The sequence below is a fragment of the Ursus maritimus genome, unplaced genomic scaffold (genome assembly GCF_017311325.1).
Source record: "Ursus maritimus isolate PB19 unplaced genomic scaffold, ASM1731132v1 scaffold_18, whole genome shotgun sequence".
NCBI lineage: Eukaryota > Metazoa > Chordata > Mammalia > Carnivora > Ursidae > Ursus > Ursus maritimus.
The window spans coordinates 47,977,770-47,992,510 of NW_024424230.1; the positions used below are offsets into that span (position 1 = coordinate 47,977,770).

Below are 14,741 nucleotides of genomic sequence, written 5' to 3' on the forward strand. Positions count from 1 at the left end.
TTTCCTAAAACTCAAATGATAAAAAGAAAGAATGAACTTGAGAGTGTATCTTCCTTGGCTTTCTTCTTACACCAGATTAAAAAGTACTGGATTTGAGATATGGCCCAATCTATTACTTTTGAAAAAGTAACACAATTTCATTTCTATTTCCCTCTTCCATCTGTGACAGACCACTTAATCTAAGAAGGTAGAAGTAAAAAAGAAATTTCTGACATTAATAATATGATATGAATTTACTGGAAATTTTAAAAACACAATTTTTCTTGTAAAGATGATATTGTTACAAGCAGAAAAAAGCTGAGAACTACACACAATAACGTGTTAATAATGTTTATCTATTGATGTTGTGTTGTTTTTAAACTATCTTTTTTGGGGGCCCCTGGCTGCCTCAGTTGGTAGAGCATGTGACTCTTGATCTCAGGGTCCTGAGTTTGAGCCCCTCATTAGGCACAGAGCCTACTTAAAAAAAAAATAAATTATCCTTTTTTCCTATTTTCCAATTTTTACAGTAATGAACAGTCTTACAGCATAATATAATAAAGGAAAGGAAAATATCGTATAATGAGTGAGCTAATCCCAACTCTAGGACTATCCTTGAACAAGCAGTTTAAAACATAGGCTTTTTACTTAACAACCGGATTTGCAAAGTGAACATCCCTCCATCCTTTCCTGGTGCTTCAAGATTCCAGGGAGAATACAATTCATTCCAGTGCTTAGACTGAGAACATCTCTTCAAGATTTGGAGTTTCCACTACTACCTTCTATCATAATTATTCTAAACTATTTCCCCCCAGTTACAATATACTTCTATTGGCCCAACCATCTCCCTCAACAAGTTCCTCTTCTGACCAAAGATAAATATTTTCAAGGTACTACACTTGGGCTATTTATAAAAGTTGACTTTTATTTATTTGTTTGTTTGTTTTGAGGGGGAGGGACAGAGGGAGAGGCAGAGCATGGAGCCTGACATGGGACTTGATCTCACAACCCTAAGATCATGACCTGAGCCAAAATCAAGAGTCAGACGTCCAACCTACTGAGCCACCAGGCACCCCTAAAAGTTGACTTTTAATACCAACCATCTGGAGAAGATAAACATTAACTTTAAAATAAACAGGGGAAGAAAGGATCATTACAGTTAGTGACAACAAAGAACGAGAAAAACAGTGATTAAAAAAAATCGTGTACATGCTAAAAGAAAAGCTAAGGTACTACTTCAGGGTTAGTCTAGTTTTAACAGGAAGATTGGCTATGGAGAAGGCAAACAGGAATATATATTTTTAAAGTAATAATTCATTTTAAAAATATTTCAGATTTGTATTTCCAAGCACTGTCTACTGAAAAGTCTGAGAGGCAATGACAATTCAATAACAATAAGCACTTCCTAGTACCCTGATTGTGGTTTTCTACTACCGTTCCCCATTGAAAAGAATCAAACCTCCTTGAAATTATGGCCAATTCCAGGTCTGGGGCAGGAAATACACTTGAACATAGAGCAAAGAAGCTATCAAGGGGTAATGGATCATGTCGAAAGACATGAGTCAATATGAAATGTTCCCACAGGCCAAAGACTAGAGAAATTGAACATAAAAGAGGAAAAATGCAATGCAATGAAGCATATTTAAAATATAAAAGCTCACAAATTAATTTTGCTACTCAAGGGAAAAAAGAGAGAGCTCTTCTTGGAAAAAACAAACAAAACAAAACAAAACAAAATAACTCAAAGCATCTACTTGAATGCTGCTAAAAGGAAGAGGGAAGAGGGAAATATTTATTCTGCTCTTCCTGTACTTCAAAGTAACCAAATAGTCCTGGTTATTGAGAGTTTTAATATTTTTAATGAAGAACTTCAGATAATAAATGTGGAAAGAATGACAGAATTATAAAATTACCACTTTGCAACACTTACTGCAAAATTCATTTAGGCAATGATAATAAATGAGGGAACTTTATAATGCAGGGATCAGGCTGACACTTCCTGAACCCACTGCTCAAGTTTAGCGTCACTGATAGTGAAGCAATGAGACACCAGGAGCCTCCCCATAAGAGACAGTAGGAAGCACACACACTACGTAGGAAGTATTTCTGCCAATGGGCGTATTGAATGTAGTCAAACCCCTACAGCTAACTTCCATTTATAGGATGGAGGAACAAATACAGAAACAAGCAAACTCAGGATAGGGATAGGTAGAGAGACCAACTGGTCTAGTTTCTGCAACAAGTCAGGGTTATCTGGTTTATAAATTTGGAACTAGGATTCAAGTTTAGACTAAAAAGTCCATGTTTTTTCCCCCACTGAGACATGCTATTTGATGTAGAAACAAGGTGGGTGTGAAGATGATACATTCTGTTTGTGGTGTGTGTGTATAGTTGGTTTTGGCTTGAAGTTTTTGTTTTTAAGGCCCAATTTATTGTCTGTGTGCCAGACATAGTACTAAAAAAGACAACTTTGTGTACCTTGTCGGTTTTCTTACTCTATAGATGTTGTCACTTACTCTCCAAACGTTAACAGTCATCCACCCAGCCAGGCAGCATTTATAGAAATTCTACAACTGAAGTGGGTAAGCACATAGGTTGTAGAGTCAGATGACTTTAATTCAATCCTATACCCCCTACCCATATGATATTGGGAAAGTTACTTAGTCTCTCATCTGTAAAATGGGGTCATACAACCACTATCATAGGTTTTTGTGAGAATACCTAAGAATTAACGGATATATAACATTTTTAGAATAGTGCCTGGCATAGAATAAATGTGAAAAAAGAGTAGTAATAGGAATGCCTGTGTGGCTCAGTCGGTTAAATGTCTAACTCCTGATTTTGGCTCAGGTCATGATCTCAGGGTCCTGGGATCGAGCCCCGCTTTGGGCTCCACACTCAAGGTGAAGTCTGCTGGAATGTCTCTCTCTACCTCTGCCCCTGCCCCCACTCACGTGTGCATGCACACGTGAGCTCTCTCTCTCAAAATAAATAAATAAAATATTTTTTAAAAAAAGAGTAGTGATAGGATGGTTTTTTTTTTAAACATTGTGCTACATTGAAGATACTAAGAAAAGTATGATTTATTGATTAAGAAATTTTATAGTCACATATACAAATCATTATTGTCCCTCACAGTTATCAGATTCTTTGTATAAGAAAATAACTTATAGTGATGAATCACTAAATTCTACTCCTGAAACTAATATTACACTATATGTTAACTAGAATTTAAATATAAACTGGAAACATAAAAAAAAAAAAGAAAATTACTTGTTATATAGCATACTGCTCACACATTTTTTCTCTATTAAAAATATTCACTGGGGTGCCTGCATGGCTCAGTTTGTTAAGCGTCTGCCTTCGGCTCAGTCAAGATCTCAGAGTTCTGGGATCAAGCCCCACATGGGGCTCCCTGCTCAGTGGGGAAACTGCTTCTCTCTCTGCCTCTGTCCCTCCCCCTTCCTCTGCTCATGCTCATGTGCTCTCTCTCAATTAAATAAATGAAATCTTTTTAAAAAATTTCACTGATAAGAGTGATAATAGAAATCAAACATGGTTCTTTCAAGTTCTTGTAATCTATAATCCAAAATTAAAAGCAAGAGTTTATTTTTTTAAAAAGCAAGCATATATTCACATCTCTCTCTCTCTCTTTTGTGCTCTTTTTGCATTTCATTTATTCTTTGAAATGACATTTGTTGCATTTGATTATAATTAGTGAGTCTAGTGTCTGACTCCCCCATTAGATTGTGAGTTGTTAGGGGAAATATTTTGTTTAAAACTAGAATGAGTAAAAAAAGAAATAATGAATACATTGAGCTTTTTGTGTGTTTTTTCTAATTATACATTAAATGAATTTGAAAAGATATTATCTCTTCCCAAGCACATTCCAAAAAAAGCACAAAGCTAACCATGCATTCAAAACAAAAGTGTGTTATTTCATTTTTATTCATCCTCTTTGCTGAAAATCTTTAGAAAATGCAAATAGATTAAAAGACAAAATTTCCAACCTCTTTTATTTTTATTTATTTTTAAAAAAAGATTTTATTTATTTGACAGAGAGAGAGAACAAGCAGGGGGAGTGGGAGAAGGAGAAGCAGGCTCCCCACCGAGCAGGGAGCCTGACTGGTGGCTGGATCCCAGGATGCTGGTATAATGACCTGAGCCGAAGGCAGACACTTAACCACTGAGCCACCCAGGCACCCCATCCAACCTCTTTTAATAGTTCTGTATATTTAAATCTGAATGAGGGGTGCCTGGGTGGCACAGTGGTTAAGCGTCTGCCTTCGGCTCAGGGCGTGATCCCGGCGTTGTGGGATCGAGCCCCACGTCAGGCTCCTCCGTTATGAGCCTGGTTCTTCCTCTCCCACTCCCCCTGCTTGTGTTCCCTCTCTCGCTGGCTGTCTCTATCTCTGTCAAATAAATAAATAAAATCTTAAAAAATAAATAAATCTGAATGAATCTCTTTTGATGGTTTCTGAAGTCAGAAGTATTTTAGGTACTGAAATAAAAACCCAGCCCTACTAACTTTTATTCTAAAATTAACCATTTCTACCAATATACTTATGGATATTCAATATGTCTTAAATTGTTATGGAAATAATTACTGTAATATGCCAACTAATTTTCATAATAATTATTAAAAAGTCATAATTAAAAGATAAAGTACGATGCTATTTTTTCTTTGCAACGAAGAGGTACATGTTACTACTGGAAATCTTCACTTTCTTCCTTGAAATACCAGAAATTCTTCTGTAAAATAAACACATCTCATCAAGACTCTCTGGAACTAGTATAATTACCAGAGGCAATCCCTGTATAAGATCAAAGAAGCAAAACAATAATAGGCAACGTGTGACCTCGACCATGTCACCAGAGACCAATTTTTCAACAGGGAGAAGAGTCAATAATCCAGAACAGAAAACATTAAATAACCAGAAATGCCTCCAAAGTGTGGTTTACCACATCCATCAAGGCTGCCACACTCTGAGAGTTCAGAGTCTCTATGGTTTCAGAGAACAAACTTGTGGGGATTTATCACAGCCATTATTTAAATCTGCATAAAATGCCAGAGGCAGAAAACCAATTTCCCAAATGCAGAGTGGAATTTCAAAAGAGAACCACAATAATTTTCCAGATTCATTGGATGCTTTAAGAAGTATAATAGGAAGGGCACAGATGACTAAGTCTTTTTCATAGAACATTCACCTACTTTCTCTTATTTCCAATCCCCACTTAGTTTTCCCAAGAAGTTGTTTGGAAAGTGAGCTATAATGGGTCCCTAGATCCAAAAACAGGGCTTGCTTTGGTCTCCTTTGTACTCTATTTAGATGACTAATAAGAATTATAAGGGTGCAAAGTAGGGTAAAGAAATTCCCACTCACAATAATTACTGTAAAATAGAAGTACATTTAAATTTGACTTTTAAAAAGCACCACAGATAAAACTGGGCCTTAGAATCAGCAAAATCTGATTGTTTTCCTTAGACACGACCATACCAGACAGCTATGTTCTTTCAAAATTAGATGTGACTAAGGGACTGAAAAAATTTATCTGAATTTTTTAACTTGAAAAATACCCATTCTGCTGGTAATTCAGAGAGTAGTAAAAGGACTTAACTTAGACAAAAAAGTGCCGGAAATTCAAAGCAACTGTGAACACTGTGTTCTTATATGGATTTGTTACTCCTGCTACCTTCATCTTTCCACTCTGTCATCTGCCCCTGTCTTTCCATCTTCTTATCTTATTAACATTGCTAATTGTATTTGTCAGTTTTGCCACAATTTCAATGCTACTTAAACAGCGGTGGGTTTTCTCTAGGCAATTATCAGTCACTACACTTAGGTTTCTAAATTAGTTGTTGAAAGGCACTTTAACCTTGAGAAAAGAGACACTGAGCACACCGCATGCCTGCTGAGCCTTACATTTATGTATATGTTGTTTAAAATGAGTAATTATTAAGAGACTGAAAAAAATCACACACAAGTACAATTCACAAATACTGTAAATTTACGAGTTAGTAAGAAAATGCTTAACAAAGCCTATTATATACTAGTCATCATTTCATCTTTTTCCCCTTACTATATATATAGTAATATATGTTCTCTATATATTTGTAAATGTACAGAGGGAATAAACTGGAACACGAAAATACTGCCAAATTCCTCTAACAGTCCCCTTTTACTACCTATGGGCCAGGTGGCCAACACCTTTCAAAGGTATCCATAATCATGGAAGCGGTATCTTGAGGTCATGGGCTCTGGTAAAGACGGCTCTCACAGATCCCGTTCCCCCACCCCTTTCCCATTTCCCTCCAAAGAGAAAAATTCATTATTATACTTGCTTTTCTTATTCTCTATTCTTGACCCTGACATTGATTTTTTTCTTACTACCTATAAAATGTACAAGAAACACATTCAGGGAGAAACAGAGGTTTATGGTTATTCATCGACTGATACCCACTTCTATGAAATACAACTAAATTTTTAAAACCTCTTCTGTAATCTAGAAACATTACATTTCATGCGCTATTTATTCCCTTTATACATAAAAATAAATTCTAAGGTAACTTTTCATAGTTAACAAGTTTTGTTGTTTTTAAAGGTCTATAATATCCTGTTTGTGGGTCAGTCAAAAGCTCGTTAGAATAATCTTTAAATTAATGTAGGCTTGCTCCTTACCAGTCTCTCCCCTACCCCCACTTTTGGCTCTGAGGAAAGAAAAGGGTGGTAATTCAACAGTGTAAAATTCTTCACTGAGAGACAAACACTAAAATGATAAACATTTTGGAAAGCAAAGTACACTTCAAACCCTCACTGTTCTTTCAGACCTATATTCACTCTTATAGTAGTTGCCAACATTTGGTAAGGATTATCCTTCCATTAGACAAAAGCAAGCATTCCTTAGATAAATCAGGAGTTTTTGCAATGAGACTCATAAAACCTTTTCACAACACAGATTTTCAAGAGAATCCTTTAAGGTTTTAGGAGGCTGCTCCTTTTACTAAGTAACAAAATACACCCCATGGTGTCTCACTGACCCCACTCAGCTGTCCTTTGACCTCTTCAATTGTTGAAGCCTAACTCCAGGGCCACAGAATTTGCCTCCCATATCAAACAGGGGATGTTGCTAACTCTTAGCACCTGGTGTAACAAAACGCAAACGTTCTCCGCTCTTCTGTCTCCTCCACTCCCTCTCTGATCATTTTCCAGATGTTCCAGGCCCAAATGTTAAGCCAACACTAGGTTCCAGGGTCTGCATGGTCACCAACGCACAAACAGGGACCACGCTGAAGTGGCAATGACCCTCTTGTTCTTTTTGGCCTCAGAAGAATTCAGCAGGGAGGAAAGATCTTTGCCTTCTTTTGGAAATGCCAGGCTACTCAAACGCATTGTAACATCCAAAAGGAGACATACGGTCTTGGGCTATGCCCAGACAGAACAAGAGTTCCTTAAAACAGCAGCCCCAAACCCTTAATTCTAAGCAAATTTTTAATTTTCTTCGACAGAGGGAGAAAAAAAAAGGCAGTATTTTCTAAACTAAAAGCCTCCTAAAAATAGAAAAAAAAAAAAACAAAAACCCTGTCATAAAACTTTTAAAACATACATCTCAAAATAGTGTTATATGATAAAAATGTTTCTACAGTCACTACGATTTGGGTTTTTTTTTTTTTTTTTGCAGAGGCCAATGACCTAGATTTCTCTCTTACTAAACAATTTGAAAGATAAAAACGACAGTCAACAAAGGGGAATAAAAAACTGAATTCTTATTGTCTTAATTTAGGTATACAAAAATATAACACAAAGGCTGTTGCCAGGAAAAAAAAAATTATTCAGCAATACTGAATAAGCAAAAACTTAATGCTGAATAAGGTGGTTTTTTTTTTTTCCCTTTTGGTGGAGAGGATGGGGGAGGGGAGAGGAAAACAGGAGGAAATGGAAGAAGAGCTCATAGAAATTATCTGCTTAATCAATTTAGGAACCAAATATAGTAGCTCTATTTAAATTCTAAATATAACTGCCTAAAACAAATTTGATCTTGAAAAATTGGGGGGTGGGTATTATAACTGTACAATACCTTGGTTTATTTATTAACATTTTTGAATCACGTTCATGATTAAGTTGGGCTGTCAACACTTCAGGGAGCCTGTTGTCTAGATTTTACTTGTTTAAAGCTTTTGTGCACCTGCAAAAACATAAAAAAATAAAAATATATATGTAAAGACATGAATTAGTTTCCAAATACATTATATACCAGAAGAAAATAATTTAAATATGAACACCTCTACAAAAGTTACAATTAGAAACGAATTATTAAAGTCTTACATAACTCCATATACATCATAACTGGCAAATACAGGTATTCCTCCTTCTTAAATATTCCCAAAATAATCACTCCTAATTATATATACTCAAAAATAATTTGTTGTTCTTAATTTCCCCCCTACTCCTACCCTACTAAATGTAAGTTGAATAAATCTGTCAAGTCTGTAGTTTTGACAAGTGTTACCATATGTTAACAGCCCCACAGACTATTTTTATTTTTAGGAATGAAAATAACGAAAGACAATTTTCTTATTCTAAGGAGTTTGAATTTTATAATCTCTGATGCTTAGCCAAAATTTACCTCCTCAAAGAACTAACAAAAATTTAAGACAGAACTAATATTGTTTAAAAGTATTTTTCTACTTTTTGGAACCAATGCTTTAATAATCTCCAAGAAAGAGAGACTGCATGAAGAAAAAAAGACTTACTGTTTTCTACCCTTTTGAGTAGGGTATTTCTAGAAGTAATTAAACTAAATAATTATAATTACATACAACATTGAAAATTACAGTGTGCATATTATTCTCTCCTTTAAATAGATTATGGTCAATATAAACTATTGAGTGGACAAATAGGACATATAGTCATAAAATATCAAGTGAAATAGAAATTATTTGTCACTGATTTTTATAGGTAACTTCGAAGTGTTTTTATTCCTTTATTACTGCGTCTAAAAGGAAAACAAAAGGGGATTTTCCTAAGAATATACTAATTTCAATATGCATATATATAGCACTAAAAATATTTAAAGTAATATTAACTTACGCTTTCTAAAGAAATAGTTTTAAGTTTATTGTCCTTTTATGCCAACTTGAGAGAGAGGAAAGACAGAAAAGAACCATTTTAGATTTTGAAATAAAAATCTTTATCTTACCTTTCTTATTGTCAGAAGAATATCTTCAGGCAAAAGAACAATTAAAAAAGCAAGACCCGGATTTTCAAACTCATGTATTTCCCATCCACCCACACACAAATAGACATCTTTTTGTAAGTCAGGAATCTTGCTACCTACATCCAAACCCAAGATTACCCCATATGGTCAACAAGGTCAAACTGCATTACTGCCAATGAAACTATATGACTCCACGAGGACCTTAATGATTTTTAAAAAAGGTCAGTAATCCAATTCCAATAGCTTCAGAGTCTAAAATTGCTAATTTTTGGCCACGTGCTGCACACTTCACCTGCTAGTAATGACATTTTTGTATTTTCTTCTAATTACACTCAAAGCTAAGACCTTTGGCCCTGGGCCACAGACCCCTATTCAGGCTGCACACATTCTCTTAAACGACCTGATCCTTTGTTGTCACTCTTACTCTTTCATCTATTATTTACACCCATAGAGAAGGAAGAGACTCCACCATTTGTATAGCTTAAAGCTTCTAATCATCTTAATTTCTTTGCCTTTCAACCTATGGTCTTTTTCATAGACGAATGCCAGAAAGTTTGACAAAATCATTTTTTTCAATCGCACCCTCCCATCTCCCTTTCCCCTTTCCTACTCTCTGTCCAAGCTCCCTCCTGCTCCTTCTCTTCCACTGGCCCGGTTCTGCATCAGTCCAAATTTACAAATTTTGGCTTTTGCCAACAAAATGAATTTCTAAATAGAATACAAAATTTCCACCTTGTTCTGACAGATCAGTAACAATTATATTTTTTTCTTTCATCAAAGAGCCCATTAAATTAACTGGAAGTTTACTTAAAATAACTTAAAATATGCCCCCAGTCTCCCTAAGGCATGAGCATAGATTTTTCAGAATCCCCCTGCAAAAATGTCAAAAAACTTAAGTAAACAGTAAAGATGTTGGTTATGTGGTTAATACTTTTCCAACATTTGAATATCCACAGTTGCTCAAATGCTTACAAGAAAAAAAAATAGAGGAAGGAAAGAAAAATGAAAATATAAAGAAAAATTTTAAAGACCAGAAAAATTTTAAATCGTTACATTTTAAAAGACTACTAATTCTCAAACAGCAAAATGGTCATATTAAACAATGTATGTCATTGCAATTTCCCAACACTTTTCCCAGACATTTTTTTTAAAATGTCCAAATACATTTTGCAAATCCAAAGCACAGAATTGTTTACCATGATGCAGATGTCCCCCTCAGATCACGGTAGCCACCAAAAGACTCTCATTTCCAAGATGTTTATAAAATGACATATGATCCATCTTTGCTCTCTCTTTCTCTATTGCTCAGCTTACTCTTGATTTCTAACAGTATTTCCTTGTTGTCTGTCCTCTCTGCAGACCCCGAAACCCCTTGTCTTTTCTTATTTTCACCATTTGCTTCAACCAGCAGTTCACTGGAGACCCATCCATCTTGTAATGCCTAAAGTGACAGATGCTCTCAGGAACCACCACACTGCTGAGTGAACAAAAGATAACATCACCTCTAGGAACTCCAGAGAGAAATACAACTGCAACCCTAAGACAGGGGCTGACTTGACAGACATTGGACCATAAACCTCTTCTAAGCGAAAAAGAAAACAATTGCCACACACACAAAAAAATCTGACACAATCAAAGGCAGAAAAGAGTGATTATTTGTGGATTGCCTTTTCACTCTGCAGCTCACTTTTCCCTCCCAATGCTTTTATATTGGGGCAATTCACTTGCCAAGAGGCAAGAGAAGTTCTTGGGAAAAAAAGTCTTTCTCAAGTATCTTCTTTTATTCAACAATATGCAAAGTGAAATTTGCTCACGCGTGTGTTGCAGTAATGCTAAGGCTTAAGAGATAGAGCATTCACATGCCCGATCTGTCTTGTTTGCATAAAGCAATATCTGGACTCAGAAAGGCTGACTCAGTTCTACTGCTGTGAAAGGCACAGGCATGCTTTGCAAATTAAAAACACATTAGAAATTAAAAAGCAACGTGTGACACAATGTCAACAATATGTGTAGCTCATAAAAATGGCTCACGATTCATTCATCAGACAACTTCCAACTTGGGTTAAAAAGACAGTTAACAAGAGGATTCTGGGAAGGACTACAGATCTCTTTTCTAACAAAGGAAGGGTCATATTAACATCTCCCAGCAACAAACTAATGACAGGGATGCTGGTAGATATGGGGGACTCTGCCTGATGCCATCTAGGGTTTTGTTTTTTGTTTTTTTTAGGCATCTTATTTAAAATCGTCATGCAGCAATAGGTAAATGTAAATTCTAACATCTAATTTTAATTTAATTCTAAATTTAGATAAATCCAGTGAAGGGAAATTTTTGAAGAATAGAAAAACAAAAACCGACTTGGAGGTCACTTAAGAACATTGTGTGATCAATGTCAATTACAGAGATTAACAACTGTTTTATAATAGATATCAAGCAACACAGAGGGCAATCTCTGCGGCAGCTAAATACATTATCATTTTGAAACAGAGTAAATGATTCAAATATCTATGTTAAATCTAAAATAGAGGGAAATGCTCAAGAAAAGTTCTGTCAAACATAGTTCTTAAAAGAATCATAAGCACATACCATGACATTTAATACAAATATTTTAATTTTCCTTTAAAATATTTGCACAAAAAGCCTTTAGCTACAATTATTTTTCTTTGAAGTCATCAATGACTGTCCTCTCATTCCCATTTTATTAAAAATCTCTAAAATTTAAAAAATATTTTATTTCAGCTTCTGGGTTTGAATTACTTGTGGAGTAAAAAAAATGTTCAACTTGATAAATCAACATATCTGTTTCTTAAACATTTTTTAATGTATCCCTTATTTCTCCAAACGCTTCAGTGTATCTGTACAAATAAGATAGTACAAATATTTTGGAATCTCAGAATTTTCTGGTTTTTATTTTAATGCTGACAATACAGATTGTATACAAAATAAACACATACAATTTATATAACTCAATGGAAAAAAGATTAATTATAAACTGCTTATCAATATAAAAAGGACTTGTTCTAATATGGACTTGATCTTTAACCAGATTATTTTGTTTTTTGTTTAACATACCCTGACCCTAAGTAATCCCCACCCTCCACAAAACTATTGATCCAAAAGTACCACATCATTCAAGACTCTCAAACTTTGGCATTAATATCAAAAAGAGAGACATGACCTTGAAATGACAATTCCATTGCAGAGGGCTCCAAAAAAAAAAAAAAAAAAAAAAAAAAACCCAATTAAATGACCTACTTTTAAACACAATAGGATCGATATGCATGCAGGAAAAGTACACCCCTGTGGAAAGTTCTTATTGCCTGATTGATCAAAAACAAAACAAAACTTTTCTTTTTTTAAGGGCCCCTTCCAGATCACAGTCAGTGCCAGAAATCCACACAGGAAAAAAATCCATCAAAATGAAACCCTAAAAGGGTTTACCCTTCACCATCCTATTTGCACTTCAAAACCCTGTAAGTCCTTCAGTTAAACCCCAGGGCTGAACCATTTCAATAATAAGAGAGGTGGCCAGAGGTGATTTATCTCCCATTTGGCCTTTGGACAGAGCTGTAATGTCTACGAAGCTTCCCTTCCCTGAGTCAAACCCTCCCCCAAGTCTCAACCTTCATTTGTGTGGCTTTGGATCTGCAACCTTATAAACAACTTCTATGCCTCTTCCAATCAGATGTAAGAATAGTCTGTAACTCAAGATTTGGATACATTTTCTTGGCAATGCTACACAAAATGAAATGCTGCTGAGTAATCAGAGCTTTGAAAATACCAGGTTAAATTTCAGTTTCTCTTTGTGATTAGTTGGGGAAGAAAAGAAACTTTCTAACTACCTTCTCTCTTCTCACATATGTTAATTGTTATAGGAATTTGTTAAACTTTTTCCATATTACACCTTGATACTCTTAATGTTTTGGGCCACATCAGCCAACTTCCTGCAGTGATGTTCATCTAAATTTAAATCCTTGCATTGTAAAATACCTTAACAAATCCAAAAAGTAGAGATTTCACAGGATTTCACAGGTCATACACTCCTGGGTCAAAAAGACCTTAAAAACAGATATCAGACCACTGTGACTTAACTGATTTATTCTAAGCTTATTATCAAATATGTACTATAACTGTCATCACACAATTTTCCTCTAGTGAAAAAACAACAATGTTAACAGTTATTTAAACTGAAACATAGGTCCCAGAAATTATCAAATGTGAAAAACAATGAAGTTATTCCTTAAAAACGAAAAGTTTTTTGTCACTGAGCATGAATTCTCTATTTCAAAATTACATTCACATACTTCCTAGTGTAGAAAGTGGATGAAATATATATGCACCTTTTCCCTACCATTTAAATGAGTTTGTTTTTCTAATCGATTCTGATAAATTACATCTGAATGCCACAATAACAATTTGCACTAAATGATTCCACTACGGTCATTCCAGTTTTAAAAGTTGAAAACTTTCAAGCTATGTTACTAACTTCATATAGAGACTTACAGGCAAATATAAATATATTTCAATTAAACCTAAGATTAGTTAAGAAAAATTTAAAATAATTAGGTAAAATATATACTGATAGTTAAAAATATAAGAAAAACACATTTTTGTCAATTAAAAATTATTTCTGTTTTTGAAGATATTTGCCAATAAAAATTATATTTCTGCCATTAAAAGATCCTTATATCTCATTAGCAAATAGTTTTCATTTTCAGAGCTCCAAGTACCGCAAATTCAAGAAAAAACAACTCTCACAGCAAATGACTTTATTGCATGCTACCAGGTCAATGGATCTCAGATTTGTATTTGAGACAACATAATAATTCAAACTGAATATATAAACCAGGAAAAACAGATGATGGAAAAAATCTAAGAGACATGCATTTTTAAATCACTGAAACATACTGTGGCACTAATAACAATATTCAGGAAAACAAGTATCTTAACCTACTACATGACATTAAAAAAAAAAAAGCTTTCCTCAGATAATCAACAAGAGTAAATTGATCCACCACAGAGGAAATATTCAATCTTCATTAAATATTTACTCAGTGCAATAGGTTGCTAGGTCTATTTAGACCTCAAAGAAAAAAATAGTTCCTGTCTGGTAAGGAATCAAGTCTTGGGAGAATTGAATGGAGATGAGAGGCAGCTCCTCAAGTCATGACACTATATTTCAAATTGACATTGCTAAAAAGTGGAGATATGCTATAAAATGTATAGTACTACTTTGAAATCTGATACAAAGAAAGCGATACTTCTTATTATAATGAGCACTGAGTAATGTGTAGAATTGTGAATCACTATAATATACACCTGAATAACACTATATGTTAACCACACTGGAATTAAAATTAAAAACTTAATAAAACAATAAGAAAAAAACAAAAAAGACAAAGAGACTGATACTTAAGGGACTATTAATTTTAATAAGGTTTGGGAAGGCAACTTCATTCCTATTAATGTAGCACAATAAAATCTGGATGTTCAAAATCTGCAGTCCCCAGCTCTCCCACTCTGTAACTGTAGCCCAGTCACCTGT

At 34.6% G+C, this 14,741-nt stretch overlaps 1 protein-coding gene across 1 annotated transcript in view; it reads right to left on the bottom strand.

The window, feature by feature from the left end:
• Nucleotides 1-8,156, bottom strand: part of GREB1L (GREB1 like retinoic acid receptor coactivator) — a 144,591-nt gene extending 136,435 nt beyond the window's left edge. Inside the window, exon 1 of the mRNA XM_040632672.1 lies at nucleotides 8,056-8,156. The gene's annotated coding sequence lies outside the window, so the exon portion shown is untranslated. The remainder of the gene's footprint in view (nucleotides 1-8,055) is intronic.
• Nucleotides 8,157-14,741: the final 6,585 nt, after the last annotated feature.